Consider the following 27,066-nt stretch of genomic DNA (forward strand, 5'->3'; position numbering starts at 1 on the left):
GTAAAATAGTCGACAGCAACTATAATATACCCATGCCCCCTGGCCGAGGCGGGATTACATGTCATGAAATCAATGCCCCATTTAGTGAATGGCCCAATAGCAACTACTGGATGTAGTGGTGCAAGTGGTAATCTGGTTTTGTGATCAAAAATATGACAAGCATGGCAACTTCTGACTGCAGTTATACAATCTCTGAATATGGTGGGCCAGAAGTAACCTGCTTGTAAGATTTTTTGTGCAATAGCATAACCAGATAGATGCCCCCCCAAGCACCTGAATGACAATCATTCAAAACTTTTTCGACCTCCTCATGCGTGAGGCACCTTCGCAGAACTGTATCGACACCACGACGGTAAAGTGTATCACCAATGATCAGATAATCCTTGGCTTGGTATCGAGTATGCCGTTGTTTAGAGTGAGAGGTGTTGGGCCTAAAAGTTTGGGTTTGGAGATAGACCAGTATATCCCCATACCACAAATCGCTTGACGATATCAGAAACAGAGTCTCATCCACGATTTTTTCTTTGGATGTTAAATCGTTGGATGACAAGGGAAGGTCACAAAGTAACTATGCAAAGATAAGAGATTTCTTTGATTTGGATTTGGTGAATTCCAAATCAAACTCTTGCAAAATGGCTATCCATTTGGAAAATTTTCCCCCTAGTAATTGACGCGATAGAATGTAGGTCATAGGGTTGCAATCTGACACAATGGTAGTTTTGGGAAAGAGAACGTAGTGTCGAAATCTCTGTACTGTTTGAACGGATGCTAAAGCCAACTTTTCAACATAGGAGTACTTGATTTTTGTATCATTAAGATTGCGACTTAAATAATATATAAGATGTTCAGTTCCATTATCTTCTTGCACTAACACCATAACAATGGTTGTATCTGCAGTGTTAAGATACAGGTTAAAGTCTTTTTTATAGTCACGAGCGTACATTAATGATGCCTTTATCAGGGAATCTTTTAAAGCATCAAAGGAAGCTTGTGCAACCTGATCCCAGTGGAAGGGTACTCCTTTTTTCAAAAGACAAGTATAACCTTTAGCGAGCTCAGCATAATGTGGAATGAACCTCCTCAGAAAGTTAGCTTTCCCTTGGAGTCTCTGAATCTGAAACAAATTTGAAGGTGGAGGCATGTCAAGGATTGCCTTAACCTTAAAAGGGTCGAGTCGAATTCCGTCCTTAGAAACTATGAAACCAAGTAATCGACCAAAACCAACACAAAACACACATTTTTGTGGATTGAGTCGTATTTTGTAGTGTCAGCAACATAGAAATATGGCTCTCAAATGTTGCAAATGATCAATCTGCTTTCGCGAATGAGCCATTAAATCATCGATATACGGTTAAACAATGTGTTTGATGTCATGGAAGGCATAATTCATTGCCCTCTGAAAAGTTTCCCCTGCATTCTTCAAACCGAATGGTAATTTACGATATGCGAATGTGCCCCACGAACATATAAATGTAGTTTTTAACTGGTCCTATGGGCAGACATTGATTTGATTGTATCTGGAAAATCCATCCATGAATGAAAAGATTTCTCATCTGGCACATTCAACAATAATCTAGTTGATAAAGGGTGTAGGATAGTTGTCCTTTGGACACGGTTGGTTTACATCCCTATAATTAATGCACACTCTAATCGTTTCTTGTTTTTTCATTATAGGAATAATTTTCGATACCCAATCAGTGAGAGGAATAGGGTAAATGAAACCGGCATGCAAAAAAATTTCAACTTCTGCTTTAATGGCAGCGGCTTTCTTCGGATGGACAGGTCGAAGTCATTGTTATATTGGTTTGACATCTAGATACATCTTGATTTCATGTTCAACAATTCTCGAGTCAATACCTAGAATTTCTTCATATGACCATGCAAAGACATCTCTGAATTCGCGAAAAAGAGCGCAGTAAATTTCCAGTTCTGACGGAGAACAAGATTTGCCAACATTAATATTCTCTACAACATTAGGTTTGGTTGAAATATTAATGGCGATAGTTTCTTCAATGTTGGACAGATTTCTCTCAGAATCTATTGTATTTACAGTATTTGATAAAAAATAGAAAATTGAAGGATGATTGAGGTCATTTTAATAATCTTCATTGTTATCTAGAAGGTGGGAACGATGGTGGTAATCTTCCCACGGTGCCTCTCCTATCATCATTGATTTGATGATTCCTTCATCTGTAGAATGTATATGAGACCAAGGATCAGAAGCAGTACCATATTCTAAAGACCTATCTACCCAAACACTCGTCGAGTGTTGACGCAGGTTTGCCGCCCAAGCCCAGAAAATTGATTGCTACAAAGATTCTATGGGGCTTGGTGGCAACACCTTGCGATGATCCTTGCTATCAAAATGGTTATAGCTCTTCTTAAACTCAGATGATGTAGAAGAGATCATATGACAGGTTTCCACTGTGGCCACTTCCGCGAGACCAGATGGAGGCGGGAGGGCAAAAGTACCCATTAAGGAAGGGTCTTTTAGGAGACCTACTCCGACATTTTGAAGCGATTGAGAACTTCCATGGATCAATGGAATGCTTCCAGTAGCTTGTGAACTGTTAGGAAAAAAGGCTAGTTGGTCAATGATTGTGATTCCACCTTGGAAGGGAAATGCAATATTTCTAAAATATGTAGACACAACGACAGCCATAGCATAAATCCAGGGTATTCCCAGTAAAATATTGTAATCAAGGTTTCCTTCAATGACCTTGACTTCAATTTCTACTGTCTTGCCCCCAGTTCAACTTGCAAGCCACTTAAAATCCCATATGGAGTGTATGTTCTCCCATCAAACACTTTTAATGTTGTTGATGATCTCGACAAGGGTGGTGAACCAAGAGTTTTCCAGCAACTCATTAACATAATACAGGTAGATTCCCCCTCATCAATAATAGTTCGATGAACAGTTTTCTTGAGAGATTTTATCTGTATAAGGAAAGCGAGTTGGGTTGGTAACTGAAGTGTATATCCTTTATGATTAAAGGCCACAAGATTGGAATCTGCTAGATCAATCCCACCTATTGCTGATAACAAAGCCTGCTTTTGGGAGGGACAATTTTGCAATACATCAAGTGTCGACATAGCAGATGGCGATTGAGCCAGATCCTCCACTATATTATAATTCTAATCAGCTCGAGCAGGAGGATTAAATGTTGATGTATGTACAACTCCCTTTGGTGGCTTTATAGTTAATTCAGGAATAATGGGTGGAACAACTTCTGGCAAAGTTGTTGTCGAACCACTAGGTTGATCTATAGCCTAGTTGTATGACGACGATGGATTCCCATAATCTTTATTCCTTGTTGATATGAAAGCATCATTTTTCTTGTTTAAGACAGATAGCATAAGCACTTGGGATGTGGAAGCATGATCGATAGCAACCATATTAGTTTCTAGGTTTGGAAACAGATCAATCAACACAGCTGAGGTATTTGAAGCCTTCAAAAATTTTGCAACCTCAGCTCGATGTGGAAAATCTCTCGTATAATGCTCCTCATTACATATGTAACATGGAAAAAGAGGAGGTTTCTTTGGCCCAACAGGGTTCTCAGAAGATTTTTCAAGAGTTGAATTATCTTGTTTCTTCTTATTATTTTTCCCTTTCTTCTTGCCCCATGGTTGCTTTGGATTTTTGCCTTTGTCAGATGACACAGCATTAATCTCCAAGGCAAGAGGTTTGTCATTTGCATTCTAACTAGAAATAGCAAGAGCTTTACCAGATGGAGCCCTTGCAGTTTGTGTGCTTGAGGCATCGATCACACCGTCACCGACATGAGAGTCCCTATTCGATTTAGGAGGAGGTGGAACAGAAAATTCTAGTCTAGGAGCATCAGGAATTTTTTCATAGAGTGTGCTAGACTAAGTATAGATCAAGTCTAAATATTGGGCATGAGCAATGACTTGCTCTTCAGTGACAAGTCCTCCTTTCACCACATCCTCAATGATAGATGGTAGTAAGGACTTAATAAACCACTCATCTAAAAGCTAATCAGGAACATACGTCTTTACCATTCAATGAAGACGTCGCCATTGATGAATATGATCAGATATGTGAGTGGTCGTGGTCTGTTTAAAGTTGGTAAGGAGTTCTGTTCCCGTTTCGTACCTAATGAGTAATTGAAAGTGGGTTAGAAAAGTAGTGGAAAGGGTGTTGAAGTTATCAAATGAAGCTCTAAGCAATTCAATATACCATTTCATTGCCGGACCAGTGAGCATTCTCTGAAAAAGGTGAAGCCTAATCGAATCATCATTCAAGGTGTTAGATGAGAACCACAAATGAAAAGTCATTACGTGATTCGATGGATCCTCACCTGGATTTCCATTAAATTTAGGAATGTCGGAGGGAAGTTTATGAGGAATCGTTGGCCACCAAGGGGTGTATGCAATTGGATCATTTGTTAGCTGGTTCAAATCTGGTAAGTCTAGAGTTGCTACAAAACGCAACTGCTGATTCAGGTTTGGTGAAGCATACCCAGGATAAGATGGATTCGCCTGAGCAGTAGGTCTTTGCATACCAGCATAATGTATCTGATGCTAGTAACTTTGATAATGTTTGTGGACATAACCAGTATAGTGTGGTTGTTGATAACCGTTTTGAAAATGCGGTTGTCCATTACTTACAAAGCCTTGTTGCTCAGGTCCTCAGTAGGCTTGATATTGACCAAATCCAGTTTGAGCTTGTAAACCAAGCCCAAGTTGAGGTTGGGTTTGCTAGAATTGTGGTTGCTGGTATTGTACCAGCCATGGTTGTTCGACCATTTGTTGTTGCCCAATACTGGAAGATTGACCAAGATGCGGGGTGACAATACCCATTTGAGCCTGAGTCATTCTAGATAAGGAAGCACTAACCTGAGGTTGTGATTGAGCCGTAGAGACAAGAGGTTGTTGTATTGCAACTTGAGAGACTTGAGTTTGAGACACAACAGGTAGTGCTTGTACTTGCGACACAATCACAATAGCAAGTGTAGTGGGAATATTCAACAAAGTTGGATTGATTGCATTGAATATACAACCCTTGGTTGTTGTGGCAATATTGGTACCCAACCACTGGATGTAATTCCAGTTTGACCTGAATTTTGTTGTCAACTATCATATGGTTGTTCCCCAGGAGGGAACAATGAAAAAGCATATTGCCCTCCATATGGTGGCAGTCCAGTGTTCAAAGGATATACCAGTCTTTGAAGACTGGCTTGCCAAAATTGATACTGACATGCAGGATAAAATTGTTGAGTTTCAACATAAGAAATACCAGATGGGACTCCAGATGAATAAATAGGAGCAGTCCATGTTACCAAAGCAGCCCCTAAGTGGACTCCAGCTAGTGATTGATAACTAGATGGAACAGATGGTATACCAGCAAACATTGTAGGAATGGAAGCAGGAAGTTCTGTTGTAGCTACATGAGATGACACAGTCCTATATGTTGATTGTTTCTCAGACATGTTTAGTCTATCCAAAATATTTCCTAGTGATTCGACAGGAACTTGCGATGAAGGATGATTAAAAGAACCAAACTCAGGAGTAGAAGGATACAAATGAAATCTAGTTCCAAAATGTAACGGGGTACTGGATGGAGGATCCTCTACTATCTCCTCTATAGCAATCAGACCAGGTGGAAGAGGTAGACCGTCAGGTCCGTAAAATATTTCTGGAGCCAAAGAAGGTATAGCTTCTACATTGACAGATACTGGAGGGGTGACACCTTCTGAACTCTGAAACTGAACTTCCAGATGTTCGGGTAAGTGAACTTCAGTCTTAAAGGGAGGTTCTTGAACAACTACTGGTTCAATTGTAGCCTCGGTTTGAACTGGGATTGGTTCTGTACCAACTCCAGATGGAGTTGTTTTAGGTATAGAAGTATCTACCGTTACACTAGGATCAGTTCTAATGTCCTCTTGTAACTGCGGAACTTCTTCTCTAAAGGCAGATGTACTAGAAATGATCGGAGTAACTATAGTCTCTAACGATGTTGAAACAAAAGTTTCAAATAAACCAGATGAATTGGACTCAGTTAAACGAGACCGTTTTGCCCGGATTGGCTTCATTTCTGGAGTCAAAGACGGTTGACTCGCTAGTCTCCGCGAACAATGGGGTTTTGATTGAATTTCTTCCACGATTGCGGATTACTTGATCAACTCAAAATTAAGGGGAAAAAATGATGTTATTTTGAATTCAATTAATTTTAAAGACGCTTTGACACAACTTTGCTTTTTCAGTTTTTAAGAGTCGAGAAAAAGCTAAAGATGACTCTAGTCCCCTTCGATTTTTAATGAGCCTGAAGTGACAAGTGCTCAGATGGACCTTTTCTTTTAAAGAGTTGAAAAGGAACGAAAGTGACTACTCTATAAATCTAGACAGAGGGATTACCAAACCAATCGCAAAACTGCAATATACACCTTGGTGATAAATTAAAGAGAAATTACCAAGGACTTATGTACGGCAGTCAATCTTCCCGAATGCTATGTTCAGTGCATTGCGATCAATAAGGCGGCAGACTCAGGTTCCTATGGATAAAGGATATAAGCCTATTGTGGTCTCCCAATATATACGTGACGGTACGGGGAGCACAAGTCCGTGTGAGCACTTGTCGTATCAAGGAGGAGGAATCACCCAACCTTCAATGAAAATGATAGTTACTAGTTTTTACAACACCGGAACATGTATCTAGCCTAGACCTCTAGATGTGTTGCGTTAAGTTCCAAAGCGTTGTTAGGTTCATTGAAATTTATTTTAGAGTTGATCTTGTTTAAAGTTTTCCTTTCAATGGTTCACCGCATGATGATGATTTTGAAATTCCTAAAATGCAATCTACAATGATAAACAATCTTTGTTTATTTTGAGCAATGAAAATCCTAGCTACTAGGGAAAGAAGATTACAATTCTTTCAAACAAAGAGCAAAGAGCACACACTAGTTCCTTTTCCTAAATCATTTTTCGCACACAAACTTAGGATGCAAATGCAAATGCGTGTATTCATTTTCGTTCTCCTTAATGTGAAAAATGCCAAAAAGGAAAACTAAATGCAGCAAAGATCTGATATATTTCTTTCAAAGCGACATTTTCGACAATTTCTTCTTCAAAATAGAAAGGAAGACTCAATGACACTTTTCAATTTTGAATAAAAATGCTTTCGACAGTTCGAATAAAAAACAAATCAAATCAAATACATGACAAAAGTTCAATCGACTATTCAGGGAAGGAAGAATCCACGACACTTCTCTTTTCAACACAAAACGACAGTTACGACACTTTTTGCATCAAAGCGACAAATCGATTTAAACAACTTTTCGACAAAGGATTGTAAATGATGAACAAATACAAAAAACATTCACTAATCCTAATCAATGGAGGCTGATCTATGTGATGCAAGTAGGCTTCAGTAAGGAGGCACTGTTCATAAGCAGCAAAACAATCAAACAAAATTGAAAACAAGGTCAAAACCCTCAATTTCTAGAATGGAAAAAGAGTTCACTCAGTCATCGCACCTGGGCTTCACAGAAATTGAGATGCATCGCACTTATTACACTCGGGAGGTGCTATGCATACTGAGTCACAGTGGGAGACAGTGCGATGGTCCAAAGAGCACAACTGAAATGGGTTTTGGCTCAGATGTGCAGTTGTTTTCAATGAGTTAAGGTGGGTTTTGATGGACAATAAAGAGAAAAGTATGAAGGAATGTCTTGAGAGGTTACTGAGCTACCAAAATGGCATCTAGAATGCTTGTAATTCAAATGTTTAATTCATAAACTAAACCAGAGATTGACTGAAGCAGCATTCATCTACTATGCAATTGCAGAGCAAGAGCAGTTCGAAGGCTACCTAGCTGACTTCAGGCTCTGTCTATAGTTTATAAAACAAAAAATAACAACAAACAAACATCTATTCGATCCCCAGTGGAGTCGCCAATTTTTTTCTGGGAAAACTAGTGTCTTTTCGAGCAACTAGCCCTCTAGGTTTGGAAGCTACCCTAGAAACAATAGTTTAAAGCAATTCAATGATTTCTTCTATGTGTAATGGATAAGAGAAAGATAATGGGACCAACCTGGAACTTCCGCTTAATCCTTTGCTTGATCTCTCTCCCCCTTGACAGAGCTTACAACTCCTCCCCGTACTTATCCCGCTTGGAGAGTACCTGTAGAAACATAGTAACAAAGAACCATCAAAGCATCTTGATCTATTACAACATACACATTATAGAATCAGATATATAATGAACATATAATAGCATTCACAAATGATAAAATTCACAATTGCACAATCATATGGAAGAAAACTTGAAGAACTTTATTAAATAAAAGGGAGAATTACAACCCAGTTGTCTAATCCAGCATCATCCTCCCAGCATCAAGCTCTCTTCACCTCATGAAATAGCAAGATCACACCAACAATACAATGGTCTTTCCTCGATTACAAACTATCAACACTTCCTTGCAATTCACAACATTCCAGCCTCTGGATCTCTTAGATGAGGGATCCATTTATAGATGTGTGCAAGGGTGTGAGTCATCTCTGGGGTTTGATTAGTGTCATTCCACTTGTTACATTTGGTTCCACAAGAGGAGAGATAACTGAAGTTTAGATCTCTTACTCATCCTTGGGTGAATTAAAAGAGGCAAGTGGCAGAGGGGAAGTTTCTAGAAGATTCTATGAGCATCCACTTAGCAAATTGTCCCAGACATTTGTCCATCCTCGCCCATCGCACCCTATAGAAGGCCTAATCAGTATGCATCACACCTGAGCAGTGTATCACTCAGTATGCATCGCACCTGGCCAGTGTAGCAGTCAGTATGGTTCATTTTAGGCCATTTCTGGATGGTTTTTGAGGTGGAACTTTAGGGGAATGATGTAATCAGATGGCCATGTTCTTTTAGGGTATGAAACAACTCTTTTAGGGGTTGATGAGCCCTAGTTATCGACATATAAGTTTTGGGGTTGAAGTGCCAAAATATGTCTATAACAGAGAGACATGCACGTTGCTGTTGAGTTGATCATCGATCCATAGTCCTCTAGAGGTGATAATTTCCTTTGTTTTCTTCTACACAGGTCTTCATAGCTTGGTGATCCTAAACCTTTGTCTTCCAGTTACCATGAGCAAGTTATCTTAGTAAAATCTGGCCTTCTTGGAGTGTTTGGCTTGGCCATGGGTGATTTTCACCTTCCCTATGCCTTATTCCACCATTAGGCACCTTTATCATGATTTATTTCACCTTTTGTACTTTCTTATAGCTTTCAGCCTATTTCATGTAGTAAACTAGGACATCCTGTAGTACTACAGGAAACCATGTAGCAGCTTGTTTAAACCCATATCTCCCAAATGGTATACTGGATTGACCTGAAATTTTTTGAGCATGTTGTCATCATCCTTATGCACCTCCCCATAAAAATAATTGGCCAATGGATGCACGAACCTCGAGAAAAAATAAAAATGGCTAAAGTTGATGGAGGTCAGTTTCTTGGAAACCATGCACTCGAATTTGCTAAAATTGCTTGGGCATGTTACCATCATCTATATGCATCTCCTTGTGGAGATTCGGAGATGATTATAAAACAAATAAAAAATCATTGTCAGACAAAACACCCTAGGCTTAGGGCATACATAAATGAAGTATGGGATTTGATTGAGAACTTTTTCAAAGCTTTTAACACTCAATTTATTCCAAGGGATCGGAACAGATTAGCAGATTCATTGGTTGTGGCTGCTAGTACCTTCAGGCCTCCTATTAATCCAAAAACAAGATATGAGGTAGAAATGAGGCATAGACCTTTTGTTCGTGATAATGTTAAATATTGGCAAGTTTTTTAAGATGATCAACAGATTAAAGAATTTTTTACTATGGTTGAAGAATTTCAATGCACAGAAATTGATCAGGATGAAGATGAAACAACAGAAGTCGCAGAAGTTAGTGGTTTAAAAGATTCAATAGCTAATCAAAAAGTTTTTCAATTGAAAGATAATATTCTACCAAAGGGACTTATCCCTCTTGAAAGGATTTTTAACCCCAATGATGTGGCTTTTGACTCAGGAAAAATTTCACAGGATGAACACATTCAAGATCATAATATTGGAACTCAGGAGGAACCAAGCCTAGTCAAATTATTCAGCGGAATTTCACCTAATTATGAGGAGAGATATATTAAACTTTTCAAGGAATATGTTGATGTCTTTGCATGGTCCTATGAGGATCTCAAAACATATGATGTAAATATTATTCAGCACAAGATCCCCTTGAAGGAGGGAATTAAACCCTTTAAACAGAAGCTTAGACAGATAAATCCTCTACTTCTACCATCAATTGAAAAAGAGGTCAAAAAGTTGCTTGATGCCAAAATAATAGTTCCACTCAGGTACTCCGATTGGGTGGCTAATTTAGTGCCTGTAAGAAAGAAAAATGGAGAGATAAGGTTATGTGTGGACTTCAAAAATCTCAACAGGGCTTCCTTGAAAGATAATTATCCATTGCCTAAAATGGATCATGTGCTGCAGAAGGTAACAGGATCTTTTAGAATGTCAATGCTGGATGGATTCTCTGGGTATAACCAGGTGGCTGTGGATAGAGAAGATCAGAAGAAGACAGCATTCACAACTCCCTGGGGGACCTTTATGTATGCCAGAATGCCTTTTGGATTGATGAATGCAAGTGCTACATTTCAGAGGGCTATGGACATTGCTTTTGTGGGAGATAAGTTTGTAGTAATATATTTGGATGATATTACTATTTTCTCAAAGTCTAATGAAGAACATCTGGACCATCTGAAAAATACTTTTGAAAAATGTAGAAGATTTGGGCTTTCCTTAAATCCCAAGAAATCCATTTTTGCTCTGGAAGAGGGCAAACTATTGGGGCACATTGTTTCTAGAGATGGAGTGAAGATAGATCCAGCAAGAGTACAAGCTGTGCAAAAAATACCACTACCTAGGAGTAAAAAGGATATTCAAAAGTTTCTGGGAAAAATAAACTTCTTAAGGAGATTTGTGTCCAATTATGCAGAAATTGTAAAAGAAATTACTAATATGCTGAAGAAGGAGAATGAAGTGCATTGGACCAGGGAAGCTAGAGAATCATTTTCCAGGATTAAAGAAGCATTGCAGGCAGCTCCAATCCTAATCAGCCCTAATTATCAAAATCCTTTCCAAGTTTTTTCATTTGCATCACCGAATTCAATAGTTGTTGTCTTGTTGCAGAAGAATGATGAAGAGAAGGAGCAGCCTATTGCATTCTTTAGCAATATTCTCAGGGATGTTGAGCTAAAGTATAATATTCTTGAAAAGTAGGTGTATTCTTTGGCAAAAGACCTGAAAGCCTTTAAAACTTATGTGCTGCAGTCACAGATCATTGCTTATGTGCCAAATGTTGCAGTAAAAGATGTATTAGTACAGGGAGATGTAGAAGGAAAAAGAGGAAAATAGATAGCCAAGATCCAAGAGTATGACTTGGACATAAAACCCACAAAGTTGGTGAAAGGCCAAGGATTTGCAATTATGTTGATAGAGTCGAACTTTCAAGCATTGGGAATCAACTTTCTGACACCTGTGGATGAAGGAACAACTGAAGAAAATGAAGAAAAGCTAGATCTAGGTATGAAGATCAGGTATAAATTTTTATGTTCAAAATGGTACAAGCATATAATCCATTCTTTTTTTTTTCTCTCTTGTCCTCAATCCTTGGATAGAGTATAGAGAATTAAATATCTAAGAACAGCCATATGTGATTGTGGAAGGCAGATTATACTGTAAGGATCATGTAGGAATTTTGTTGCTACGTTAAATAGAAGACGAGTTTACAGAGGAAATCAAAGATCATCATGAGGGGTTTTGTGGAGGACATTACAGGTGGAAAGTTACTGCACATAAAATCCTTCAAACGGGATTTTATTAGCCTACTTTATTTGGTGATACATATAAGTTTGTCAAAAGTTGTTAGAAGTGTCAGTTTTTTGCTGAGAAGAAGAGGTTAGCTCCCTTGCCTTTGATCCCAGTCTTCATAGAGGAACCATTCAGACAATGGGGATTGGACTTTGTTAGAGAGATTAACCCATCTTCAAGTGGACAACACAAGTGGGTTCTCACAGCTACTGATTACTTCACCAAGTGGGTAGAAACTATACCTACTAAGAGGGAAAATGATCAAGTGGTGATGAAGTTCTTAGAGGAGAATATTTTCAACAGATTTGGATGCCCCATCAAAATCATAACAGACAATTCTCAAGTCTTCAATTCAAGTAAGTTTATTGCTTTTTTTCAAAAGTATAATGTTATTTTTTCCCATTCAATAGCTTATCATCCGCAGGGAAATGGATTAGTTGAATCTACTAACAAAACTTTGATGAAGATCCTTAAGAAAACTATTGTAGAGAACCAAAAAGACTAGGATTCTAAGTTAAAGTTTTCTCTATGGGCTGCTACAGTGACTACAAGAAGGTCTACAGGCAATCACCTTTTGAATTAGTATATGGAACTCAGGCTCTATTTCCAAGTCAACTTGTGAAGCCTGTGATTGCAATGATTCTGGAGGTGAAAGAAGAACCCAATGCTTTGATAAGAAGAATGAATAAAGTAATGGAGCTAAGTGAGAACATGGGCAAGGTAAGAGACAACTTGATTATGTATCAATCAAAGATGAAAAGTATTTTTGACAAAAAAGCTAAGGAGATTGACTTTAAAGTTGCAGACCTAGTATTAAGATGGGATACCAAAAGAAAAGATAAGGGTAAGCATGGGAAGTTTGATCCTCTCTGGTATGTCCCTTTTAGAATTGTTGAAGCAAGGTCCAATAAAACTTTCCTTCTTAATAATATTGATGGTGAAACTCTACAACTATCTATCAATGGGCAGTACCTCAAGCATTACTTCCAGTTCTGAAGCATAAGCATATTATCATTGTAGATACCGAAGTGAAATCAGTGTACAAATGCCATAGAATTTAAATTTATTAAGAAATATATGACTCCATGCCCAAGGTGAAGGCACTGATCTGCGATTCTTAGTACTTCTATGGCAAAAGCACTATCCCCAGGTGGAGCCAAATATTGTAGCATCCATTGTCCATTGTTATTTCAGTTTTATTAAAAAATGAAAGAAAAATAAAAAAATTTGAAAGAAATGGTTGATTTTATATTCTCAATGGTTTTGAAAGTGATAAACCCATGAGAAGATCTGGGTCGTCCGATCAACAGGCCACAGATCCAATGGTAATCACATGGTTGACTAGAATGGGTTTATTTTAGATATCATATGCGACGGTGTATCAAACATAGTTTAAATTCACTGAAGTCCAGGCCAATCTCAGTCGTCCATCGAAAGAGACGGGATTCGACGGATATCAAGTCGGATATCAGGTTGGAATATCGGGTCGGAAAGTAATCAAGTTCCATTTTTTAGTCGGACTCGATAAATCATTAATGGCAGTTTTTATTTCCTATCAGGTCCAGATATCGGGTCGGAAAGTCATCGGGTTTTGTCTTTAAAATCGGACCCGATAAATCATTAAATACAGTTTTTATGTCCTATCAGGTCCGTATGGGAGTCAAAGGTGCGTTGAAAAGGTGGACACGACAGGTTTATGAACCAGAGTGTTAATTCTTTTAAGTTCTATGGGCCCGACCCATCGTTTAAATGTCATGCAGGTTCAAGAAGCGCGATCAAACGATAGCCTGATAAGTACTTTAAGGTGCGCTGCGGGGAAGCAATGAGCACGAAGGTTAATCAAAGCTCGACCTCTGCAGTTGACCGTGATGTTAGCACGGTTGACCAAAATGTGTGGCCAGAAATCACCGTGGGGGTTCAACCTCATTGAGGCTCCCATACATTCTTTACCCCCGCAGTGCTCCCAAAGCCTTCTGCCCTTCATCCACTGCTCCGTTAAGGCTCAAGATATAGATTCGAACATAGAACGGACATCATCTTCTAATTTTCGTTACTTTCTGTTATTTTATGTTCTTTAGAATGAGGTGTCTTTTACCCTCTGTGTAATATTCTATAATAATTTTTACTTTAGACAGTTAGGGAAATAGTTAAGTAGTTTGACAATTTTGGTGACTACCAACTGTCTCATAATGTATAAAAAAAGGAAAATTTAGAGAGAAGGGGTTTGAATTTTGAAGAACCTAGAGACAACGCTATTTGGTACTTGATAGATAGATGATTAATAAAAGAATCAAGAGTTTCCATACATGTTGGGTACGATTTTGTTATTTCTCAATTGTGTATCATTTCTATTTATTCATCTCTTTAAATATGGTAATGAAGTAGTAGGTCTTTATTTCCTAGTGTAAATGAAGTTAAAATCCTTAAAGGCGCTCCCATATTTAAAACATCCTTTCATACATTTCCTATAAATTACAGAGAATAGTTCCTATTAAACACAGCATATTGCCTGTAATTTCCTTACATATTCTTCTCATCGCATTCATATTCAGCATCACATGGCATTTCGAAACTTTCTGAGTCATCTAAATATTCATAATTTGAGGTCAAGTCCTTCAGACTCTTCAAATAAGGAATTGAAGAGAGATATAAGTGACAAGCATAATAAATTATTAATGTCTTAAGCACAATTTCTACACAGCCAAGAAATTGGTTTCTTAAGGTACAACACTCCCCATGAAACATATTTGTAAATATATGCACGAATATCGAGAAAATTAAAAAATGGTTGTAGATGATAGAGGTCGATTTCTCGAAAAATATGCACTGAAATTTGCTTAAATTGCTTGGTCATGTTACTATCATCCATATGCATCTCCCCCTGAAACAACTTGGCAAATGGATGCATGGTTTTCAAGATATGACAAAAATAGTTTTCTGCTCTATGTATTTCCGTTTCATGTAGTATTTTAGGACAGTGAGGAAAATGAGTGGTAAAAGATTAGGAATGATGGTAGATGGTAGAAATATATGAGGGTAATGGATTGGAATGGCCTTGGTCCTTCTGAAGCATTTGAGCAAAGGAGGAGAAATTCCAAGTTTGACTTCCTTTTACTAGAATTTTGACTATTTTTTTCTTTTGGTGCCAACTTGTTTTTTTTGCTTGCAAATGTTTGAGAGCACCTGCATTCATCAGAGAGATACATGGAACAAAGATTTTTTATTTTTTTCCCTTTTTTTTCTAGGCCTACTAGCCACCTCAATGAGTTTTTCAACTAGTAGTACGTCTACCTAGGCGCCTCAAACAAGTTTTTCATCTAGGATCTTTTATTTTTTCTCTTTTTTCTCTTTTCCTAAACCATTGACCGCCTCATGTAGGTTTTCAATCAATGAGCCAATCTCAGGTGCCTCAAAGAAGGTTTTCACTTGAGATTTGTATCTTTTATCTTATTTTTTATTTTTTATTTCTTTTAATATCCTACTCTACTTGAAAAAACAAAATCATTTTCAAGTGTAGGAATACTTCCAATGGAGCCATGTGCACATCAAGATGATAGATAAAATGATGTGTAGGCTTGCAATATATGATTTTACATGTACCTGAATTTCAGAGACCAAATGCTTTGACTTTGAAAATATCAAACACATTTGAAGAATAGAGTGATGCTCCATCTTGTTTATTTTATGGACCAAACCTCAATATAACATTGATGCCCTTGGTTTTCTTGTTTATCTGGATCATTCTTCATGTCTTCTTCTACCATGACCTTCAAATCTTCCTCTTTTTGTTGATTGTTCTCTTGAATACATGGATTATTTGGTGGTAACCATTCGGGAGTTTTCTCAATCTCTGATTTTGATGTCTTCTCTTCATCAAGTGCAGCCCATGATTCTTTGGTCTTCTCTTTTGAATCTTATTTTTCTACATGTTGTCCTTCAATGGCATCAAGAGAATCTCTTTTTTGTAATATTCTTCCTGAGCTGAGATGAATACCATTGAGATCAAGAGGAGATATTTGGAAGTGTTGTACCTCAACATTGTAAGTGGGTTGAGCTACTTCATTGTGTGGGTTTGGAAATGGTGGTACAGGTAGTTGAGTGGGAGTGGATATTTGAGATGGATGTGGTTAGGGTTGTGGTTATGGTGGAGGTGGATGGTAGGGATAACATGGAGTTGGGTATGGAGGATATTGAGGAAAATATTGATGACATTGTGTATGGCTCCCATAAGTTCCTTGCCAAGATTGGTTTTGGGGTTGAGATGGCCAAGGTTTCCAAGGAAAGGATGTGTTCCAATTACTTTGAGGTGGATGTGGATAAGCTTGAAATTCTAACTTAGGTTATTGCATCATATCAATTTGAATAGGTTTCCATGGTCCTCTTGGAGCTACATAACTTAGCTACATTGGCAATTGACTTGCTCCATTGTCCTCTTGGTAAACTTCCTTCAACCTTGGTAATGAGGGAAAATATTTAACATCATGTGATTATGCATGGACAACACAAATATCAACATCTTCTTTTTCCTCATCTTGCATTATTAGCATTTCTACTTGTTTGCTTAGATTGGTAAGAATTTTTGTTTTAAAGTCATCAAACAAATTTCCAAGTTTAGCTTGACTTACCGATCTTGATTTTGATTTACTTACTCTTTCTCTTCCTCTTGATATGTGTTTGCATGTTTTACAAATTTCTTCAAATGATAATTGGTATATATCTCCTCTACTCATGAGATTAGGGAGATCAATCCACTCATCCCTAATTGTTCTAAGTAAGAGGGTTTTTAGTGTGACGGATCCTAAATGATGTAGGTTTGCCCTCTTAACATTATACATCAACCTCTCTATTAGATCCTCAAGGCTCTCATCTTATTTTTGATTCATTCTAAAGATTTCTTCCTTAAGGTCATGATCTTTATATTTTTCTAGAAATAGCGTTTGCATATCATTCCATGATCTTATTAAATTATCCCCTAAACTCATGAACCATTTAAGAGCTCTATCCTTCAATGTTGCTGGAAACAATCTCAGTTTTTGAGTGTTTAATAAGTAACCATAAGATCTACAAAGGATTTCAAATTCAAAGAGAAAGGTTTCCAGATCCTCTCACCTCATGCCATGCAAGTTTGGAAGAAAAGATGGAGGGATGTTCTTCATATGCACATTGATCTCAGTATCTTGAATGGGAAATCCAATAGGATCTTCTTCATTGTCATCATCTCCATCCATTTCTTCTATATTCTCTTCCACCTCTTCTTCTTCTACCTACAAAAGTGGATGGTGATGTGGCTCTTACCGCACCATGTGATCAAAGTTGGGGTTGGTGTTGGAAAAGTATTTTTAAATTATTTTTTTGAATAAGAATGCTAATGCAATGCAATTTTCTATTTTTGAAATGAAAGATACCTAATGAAATCTTTTGTTTTTGTTTTTGAAGAAATTAAAAATAAATAAATCAATTAGGGAAGAAAATAATGCACACTTTGACACCTCCCGAGCAAGAGTGCCAAAAAGTGATGAGCCTCGATATTGCAACACGAATGTTGCAAATCCCAAGTCTACTAACTTTAATTATCAACCCAGGCTTCGTACAAACTTAATAGGTATCGGCACTATATGTGTAGCATACAATGTGTCCTTCCTTTGTTGTCATGATGTAATGGAGTGCATGTACTAAAGTCAAATCCTAAACTAATTGCAGAAAATGAAATGCTCGAAATGGAAACCTTAACCTATTGCAAGAAAGAAAGTAAAAGGAAAGAAACCTGTTATAATTGCATAAATTAAATATCATGAACTAAATGTAAACCATTACATTTCAAATATTTTAGATCCATTAACAGATTTCATTAGATCTGGAAATCAAGAAAATCATCATTGTATTATCCAATCCATAAATTTGTCCATTAGCCCAAATCATTGAAATGTTTTGCATGGGTAAAAAGGAAAGTACTATGTGGTATTTAGTATTCCATAATAATTGATTTAGAGCATATGGGGCTTAATTAAACCCTAAGGGATCATATATAAGCTTCTTGAATGAATCTGGGCAAGTATATACACGCTGGAAGAGTACTACAGGAAATAGCAGATTTACTACAGGAAACTATAATTCACCGAATGAGCAAGCAAATCAAATTCAAATTGGATGGGAAAAATTTTATGATTGACTAGGATGTCTTAGGCCTCCATTACAAGTTGGATCGCTCAAAAATACCTCTGTTAAACCATGCTAAAAAATTAGCAGAAAATTACTAATCTAAAATCTAGAAATTCAAGAACTAGTGAGCTAGTAAATCTATCAAATGCCTAACCTAATCAAGTGAAAATGAAATGGGGTGATTTTTTTATTAACTAGAATTTTTTTTTATCTAATTCAAGTGGAATCAACTCGATTGAATCTCGTTAGCATGCTCTAAAAAATAGCAGAAATTTATTGTTATTTGCCACAAAGGACTTCCAGAAATCTAGATTTGGGAATAAGCAAACTAATCCAAGTAACTCAATGATTACTATGACCTTCCAAAGTTGTTACAATGATGAAATGATGCTTTTGATCATGCAAAATAACTTACTTCAACCATTTAACCCAATCCTACAACAAGAAATCATTAATACTAAATGCAAAAATAGGAAAAAGACAATAACAAGAGATGCATGTGAATAAGAAGTGAAAAGAAGAAAAGTAAACTATACAAAAGGGATTTGAGGCTCCTGGGATGGCTAAGCCCAAGGAAATTTAGAGTCCTATGGAGGATACCAAGATTTAGAAGTTTAACATGGACCAATCTTCATTATTTCCATCAATACAATTACATCCCTACAAGAAATGAAAGTGGAGCTGCAAAAATATGAGTTCTCTCCATAAGAAGACTAAGAAAAATCCACCCCTATAGGAAAATTCGACTTGGTACTTATACAAAATTATTAGGAATCATCCCCCATGAAAGGAAGAAGCTTTCCCCACCAAAATCCCTTGATTAGTGGATCTGGTTCCCAATACTAGGAATCTGCGTTAAACGGCAGGGAACATATTCCTAGATTTTCTCAATCATTGGAGCTCTAGAATTTGTACCATAATTCTAGAATATATTGTTGATTTAATATTTAATATTGATCCTCCTATAGTAGGGAGTAGGTCCCTATATTATCTCCTCCTCCACATCTCCACAATCTGCCCAAAATTCTCGTAATATTCCACAAAAATAAATAATATTAGGTAAAAATATAAAAGTATCCATAAACCTTCCTAATGAACATATTAAAGTTAAAAATACATTATTTAATGCAAAAGGAGAGGTATGGTCAGATGGACCTTAATTTATGTTTAATTTGGAGGCCCATCAATCTCTTCTGCGGCTTGATGCACAAATACACTTGTTCCCGAACGTAAAACTCCTTAAATAATCTATTTTTATCTGCATAACTTTTCTCTATGTCCTATGTTGCCTTTATATTCTTCTTGATTACCTTCATTTCCTGTTCGATCTTTGCCAACATATCTCGTCCAAACAACACCCTATTCGCTGGATCACTCCAACTGATGGGTGTATTACAACTCCGCCCATAGAGTGCCTCAAAGGGACTCATTCTAAGTGACTCATGATAACCATTATTATAAGTGAACTCAACCAATGGAAGGTACTCCTCCCATCTCATCTACTGATGCATCACATACATCCTCAAGATGCCCTCCGATATCCTGTTGACCCTCTCTATCCGTCCACCTATCTGCGGATGATAAGTTATGTTGAAGGCCAACTCTATCCCCAAACTTGCAAAAAACTCCTTCCAAAACTTGGAAGTGAACTTAGCATCCATGTCTAACATAATATTCCTTGGAACACCATGCAACCTCACTACATCTCTAATGAATACTTGTGCCACATCACTAGTTGAATACGTAGATTTTACTGGAATGAAGTGCGCTACCTTTGTCAACCTGTCTACCACAACCATGATGGAATCATGTTGTCTAGATGTCCTCAGCAAACTTGTGATGAAATCCATGGAAATGACCTCCCACTTCCACTCTGGAATTGGAATCAGTTGTAGTAGTCCACCTGGATGCTTACATTCTTCTTTCACCTACTGAGAGTTTAAGCATTGAGCCACAACCTCTCCCACTTCCTTCTTCAGATTCGGCCAATGATAAAACTTCTTCACTACTTTGAATGTATTTTGATATCCTGAGTGACCTGAATATGGTTTTGCATGAAACTCTTGCAAGATAGTCTTCTTGAGCTCATTTGTGTCTGGCACATATATCTGGTCACTAAATTTGATCAGACCATCATCTGTAAGATGATATTCCACATCCTGATCACCTATACCCTATTGTAACCTATGCATAAGCCCCATGTACCGACCATCATGTTGTCCTTCCTATAAGATCTGATCTTGTAATTATTTCCCATAAGAACTCATAGTTTTTATATGATTCATATGTATCCTCCTGTTAAGAACATCTTCAACTCTGTTCTCTTTACCTTTGATGTACTTGATCTCAAATTCAAACTCACTAATTTTGGCCAGCCATCTATCTTGTCGAGCATTTAGATTCAGTTGGTCAAACAAGTATCTCAATCCACTATGATCACTCATCAATATAAACCTCCTCGCAAGAAGATATTGTTTGCACATTTTCAATGCATGGATGATCGCTGCCAAGTCAAGATCATGTGTTAGATAATTCTGCTCATGCTCATTCAGTTTCCATGAATCATACCACACTACATGTCCTTCCCGCATAAGGACTCCACTAAGTCCTCTCTTGCAATCATTTGTACAAACCAAAAACTCTTTGTCTGGATCTGTGATCTTTAACACAGAGAATTTGTCAACAACTGCTTTAATTTCTCAAAACTTGTTGCACAATATTCTGTCCATTCAAATTTCTTACCTTGCCTCTGTAGTGAGGTAATAGGATATGCAATCTGAGAGAAGTTCCTAATGAACCTCCTATAGTAACCCTCTAGCCCCATGAATGATCTTACCTCATCCAATTTTCTAGGAGCTTCCCACTCCATGATAGCCCTTATCTTGTCTAGATCCACTGGTATGCCTTCCTTGTAAAAAACATGTCCCAAGTAATGTGTCTGTCTACAAGAAACTGCATTTACTGAGCTTAGCATACAACTGATGCTCTCTCAGCAATCTCAATACTACTGCTAAGCGCTCTACATGATCTTCCTCACCCTTAGAATATATCAAGATGTCATCAATGAATATAATAAAAAACTTTTCCAGATAAAGATGCAATACACTAATCATCAAGCACATAAAAGTAGTTGGAGAATTAGTCAAACCAAGTGGAAATACAACAAAATCATAATGCCCATACCTGGTCTAGAAAGTTGTCTTGTAAATTTTCTCTTCCTTGATGCATACCTAACGGTATCCTTGATACCTACCACATACCATGACCTCATGCACGACAACTATCACCATTTCAATGTATGTGTAACAAAATATAAGCACTAACATGCATAACCAATGCATCACGGACATATGCTCATGACGACCACAACCAACAATAACACCATCAACTTTCACATGGCGACACAACTGCAACTATGACCACCACCATGCATACACAACAAGCACATAAACCAAAAATATGAAGAACACATATGTAATCGACATGTATGCATGATCATCACATCGGCCATCCATTCCAAGGGGTGAACCATGCTCTGATACCACTCTATAACACCCTCCTCCCACATTTACCCAAGCTAACCAGTCCACTAAGGTAAACATGTGATGATAGGATATTATGATGTGATTCAACTCCCCATGTACAGTTAAGGAAGTGGAACTGACAAAACAAAACCAATATGACCTTCCACAGATGCTACAAAACCATCAAGAGTCAACCAACCCTTCCAAGTGCTTAACTCCTAATAACACTTGAAATTTTACTGATATGGACTTGTATCCACTCCCATGACAATCCATGCATGCAACTGAGGCTTTCTAGTTGCTCCCACAGCAAGGTATGGAAGCAAAAATTGACTGTTTCAAGTTGTTCTGCGTCAATGACCCCGGTTTTGAGCCACTTTTTCAGGTCTAGGTCTAAGGCCATTGCCCATAAATTCATGAAACTTTCATAAATGATAAATAACAAATGAATAAGGCTACTAATGCAATCACGGATACAAGTACTTGATCTGACCCCTACTAGCCATGAAAGGAATTTCGCCAAACATGACATAAATATGTAATCTACAGGTCATAACAACATATTTGAGAATAGGGGTCTCATACTTATCTAAGATTCATAAAGAAGCACCGTTGCCTTATCACAATAGTTGCATTATCCTTTATTAGGTCATATATTCATTTTAAATTCATTTAAAAATCAAAAAATGATGAGAGCCATACATCAAATCTGTTATAAAACATACTCATAGCTAGCATAAAACCAATAGAAATAATAAGGATATAACATCCATAAAAACCACATATGAACCAGTACATTTACACATGAAATATCAAGGACAATGAGCTCTTATTAATGAATGCATAAGCCAACCAGTTCTGGGACTTCCACAAACCACCTGACCATAGATTGGGTTGAACCAAATCTTTATTTCAATCAATCACCTCCATTCCATATTCCAAGCATGAATGTGGGGCTCACAACAAAACCAACCAGTGCTTCCTCAGGCTTTACCGGATATCCCACCAAGGGATTCCTAGGCCCAAACCCTCATCAATACAACCAAACTTTACCACAATCCCCATTGGATCACTAGGCCCTAAACAAGCATGGATGTCGCTGGACCTCTCCACCTAAACCATGAGGAGTTTGTCTATATCAACCTCACGGATTTACCATGTATCCCACCATTACAATTAAATCGATTCCTAGGCCTACAAGGATAGCACCCTCTGGGATTTATCGTGTATCCCGCCATTAATATGCAAGGTATTCATAGGCCTAATCAATGGTATCCATCTCTGATCATTACCATGTATCCCTCCATTCACCAATCAAGGGATTCCTAGGCTCAATCTAGGTGTTCACAACCAGGCTTTACCGTGTATCCCATCCTGGGATTCCTAGGCCTTATGAATAATCTTGAGATCACCCCACTCAACTTCGAGTCCATTTTGCAATCCAGCTCAACCAAATGAGAGAACTCCATCACACCATGGCTATCTGGAAATGGCAAGGAAATTTTGAGGAACATTGACACACCTGGAAAAATGCATGCCAATGACAGCAAGAGAACCAAGAACATACATGCATGTACCATGCATGCCACATATAGCAAGGAAATCACACCTGCAAATCGATACCTATAAGTAATTCTATTTGTAGTCGCTTGATTCTTCTCTTCCTTGATCTTTACTTCCCTTTTCCTTCTTTCTCTTTCCTTTATTTTCCTTGATCCAATGCTAGAGTGCTCCAAGAATGCTCTAAGTGTCCAAGAGTATATGAGAGAGAGAATAGAGAAAGAGCTCCAAAACTGAACTGATAAAAGGTTACGAATTGATCCTCATAAGCCTTTTTATTAATGAGGCCTCTATTTTCTTCATTTTCCATTATTTTCCTTCATTTTCCTCCTCACATGCAACCTGTGACCTTTCACCTTCCTCTTCTCCTAATTTCCATTATTTTCATAAATAAAATGTCAATAAATGCAATTTTTCCTTTCCAAATCCTTTTCCATTGCCTTTGCCAATTTCCTTAGCCATAATAAACCAAATGAACACCCACACTAGGATCTTTTACCCAACATTTAGCTTGGAATATCTGTCCCATAACCTTGGTTATTATTTTGCCTTTATTATATTTATTACATGGATTTCTTAATAGGGTTGTTACATAACCCTCCCCCTTGTTACATAACCTACTGAAAGGCGAAAAACATACTACCCATGGAGCTTTATAACTTACCTCGTTGCATTATTTACAATGATCAACCCGCTCAGAAGCAAACCAACAAAACAAAATAATAACATGAAAACCATAATGACATGACACCCATATAGCTTATTGGAGTTTTATAACATAGCTCATGGTGGTATTTACATCGATATACATATGTACATATACCAAAAGACATCTGCTCAACCAGCTAATAGAGAAGGATGCACAACCCGCATCTGATCCGCCATCTCCCATGTAGCTTCATTAGGCCCAAAGTGCTTCCACTACACCTAAACTTGTTTGATTGCTTGGTTCCGAAGCATGAGCATCTTTCTCTACAAAATACATTGAGGTTCTGGTGGAAATTCTCCTTCTAGATTCACCTTCAATAAATACCAGTCAATCACATGATCAACATCATTAACATACTTCTTAAGAAATGACACATGGAAAACATCATGGAACTTCACTGTCAGAGGCAGTGCAAGTTGATAGGCTACTAGTCCAATCCTTTCAAGAATCTTGAACGGTCCACAAAATTGAGATGTCAGCTTGGCACATGGTCCAATCCTCAAGGATCTCCTCTTCTGCTTAATGCACAAATACACTTGATCCCCAACCTAAAACTCCTTATACAACATGTTTTGATTTGCATAACTTTTTTTTTCCTACGCTTCATTTAGATTCTTCTTGATTACCTACATTTCTTGTTCCATCTCTGCCAACATATCTGGTCCAATCAACACTCTGTTCACTGGATCACTCCAATTGATGCAAGTATTACAATTTTTCCCATAGAGTGCCTCAGACAAACTCATCCTTAGTGACTCTGGATAACCATTATTATAATCGAACTCAACCAATGGAAGGTACTCTTCCCATCTCCTCTCCTAATGCATCACATACATCCTCAACATTTCCTCCAATATCCTATTGACCCTCTCTATCTATCCATTTTTCTGTCCAAACCTATAAATAGCTCCTTCCAAAACTTGCAAGTGAACTTAGCATCCCTGTCTAACACAATCTTTCTTAGAACACCATGCAGCCTCACTACATCTCTGATGAATACTTGTGCCGCACCACTAGTTGAATATGTAGATTTTACTGGAATGAAGTGTTCTACCGTTGTCAACTTGTCTACCACAACCATGATGGAATCATGTTTTCTAGATTTCCTTGGAAAATTTATGATGAAATCCATGGAAATTACCTCCCAGTTCCACTCTGGAATCGGAATCGGTTGTAGTAGTCCACCTAGATGCTTACAATCTACTTTCACCTACTGACAGTCTAAGCATTGAGCCATAATCTCTACCACGTCCTTCTTCAGATTCAGCCAATGATAAAATTTCTTCACTATTTTCAATGTCTTATGTTATCCTAGATGAACTGAATATGGGTTTTCATGAAACTCTCGTAAGATAGTCTTCTTGAGCGCATTGTTGTCTGACACATATATCCTATCCCTAAATCGGATCAAACCATTTGTTTTAAGTCGATATTCCACATCCTGTTCACCTGTACCCTATTGTAACATGTGCATAAGCTCCATGTGTTGGGTCCCTATAATACTAGTGATTACCCCATTACTATTGTAGCTATACCCCTTATTAATATTGTTTTGCCCCTATTGCCCCCATATTGTTATTACTATGCCCCATAGAATCCCTCTATTGTTATTTTTGTGGCTTTATATTATTATTGTTAGGTCGGCTGGATAATATTGTCACTCCTTAGACTCCTATATATAGAAAGGAGGTTTTTTCATTTGAATCATCCAAGAATTGTTCATTTATGTAATGTAAAGGAGGTTTCCCCCTCAAAGAGGCTGAATTCTAAGGCGTTGATCTATCTTTTCTATCTTTTCTTGAGCTGGTTTCATAACATTTGGTATCAGAGCTTTGGATTCTAGGGTTTCGCTGCTCCAAACAGGTCATCGTGGAATTTTCGCTATAACTTTTTTCTGCGACGTTTCAAAAGTTGTAAAAAAAACCCATTTGAGAAGAAATAGCGATGAACCTCGAGTCCAAATTTCAGAGCTTTTTGCGCTATATTTGCAGAGATATGATCTGAGGAAGTTGGTCTTTTTGCAGAATTCTGAATTACATTCCAAACAGGTGACCTGGGGAAAATCGTCATAACTTTCTCTCTGGGGATCGGATTGAAATTTTGTAAGAAGGTACAGAAAGAGGACGGACTGTAGCTTGTTTTATGCATTTTTCAGATCTAAAAGTCGAAACAGTGACTTGTGGCACGTCGTACAAGTTCGCTCTACTGAACTAGTCTATAATCAAGTCACCGTGGGAGATTTCACATAACTCTTCCTTGGAGAATCCAATTTGGGTCAGACTTGTGGCATTGGAAAGAGGACACAAAGGGCTAATGCAGATCACAAATTCAGAACTAGATGATTGGAAAGTATAGAGATACATCAGAGGCAATATCGAGCTCCTAGAAAGTGAAAAAAGGTGTGTAGATTTTCTTAAATTTTTGCTTAAGCTTGGTTTGAAAATTTATTTTGAAGGAATTTAAAGGGCATAATAGAGCATTATTATCGGTAATTGATGCCCCGAGGAAAGAAAATGCAAACACCTAGTAAGGAACCTGAAAGCTCTAGCATGACTCATGAAGAAGAAGAAGAAATGCTATATGATATATCAAAATTACAAGAACAAGTGCAACAAGTGTCACTTGCACAAAAAGCAACAGAATCTAAGATGGATGGTTTAAGGAAAGATGTAGAAGCTAAGATGGATGGTTTAAAAAAAGGTGTAGAAGCTAATATGGATTGTTTAAAGAAAGGCGTAGAAGCTAAAATTGATGGCATGGATGATAAGATGGAAGAATTGAAGATAAATATGAATAAGTTGCTACAAGAAATGGTCACTAAGGGTGAAAGGGTACTAAAGGAAACTCATGATGAGAACAAAAGAAATGTTAATCATGATTCCATAGACTCTAATGTTGGATCGAAGACTCACCATATTCCAAAAATCGATATGAGGAAGTTTGATGGCAAGGATCCCGCCACATGGATATTACAGATGGAGCAATTCTTCGATCTCAATAATGTGCAAAACACACAAAAGGTACGTATGGCAACTTTATATTTGGAACCAAATCAGTTTGTATGGTATCAATGGCTTTGCTCTCGTAAACAATTTATCACTTGGGCAATTTTTACAGAAGAATTGATAGCACATTATGAGGATACAAAAAGCAACACTTTTTTTAGCCAATTGATAAGTCTCAAATAAAAGGGTTCAATAATGGAGCACATTGAGGAGTTCCAAAAATTGAACATAAGG

The sequence above is a fragment of the Pinus tabuliformis genome, chromosome J, assembly GCF_031772625.1.
Source record: "Pinus tabuliformis cultivar Carrire ecotype Pingquan chromosome J, CPIR1, whole genome shotgun sequence".
Lineage (NCBI taxonomy): Eukaryota > Viridiplantae > Streptophyta > Pinopsida > Pinales > Pinaceae > Pinus > Pinus tabuliformis.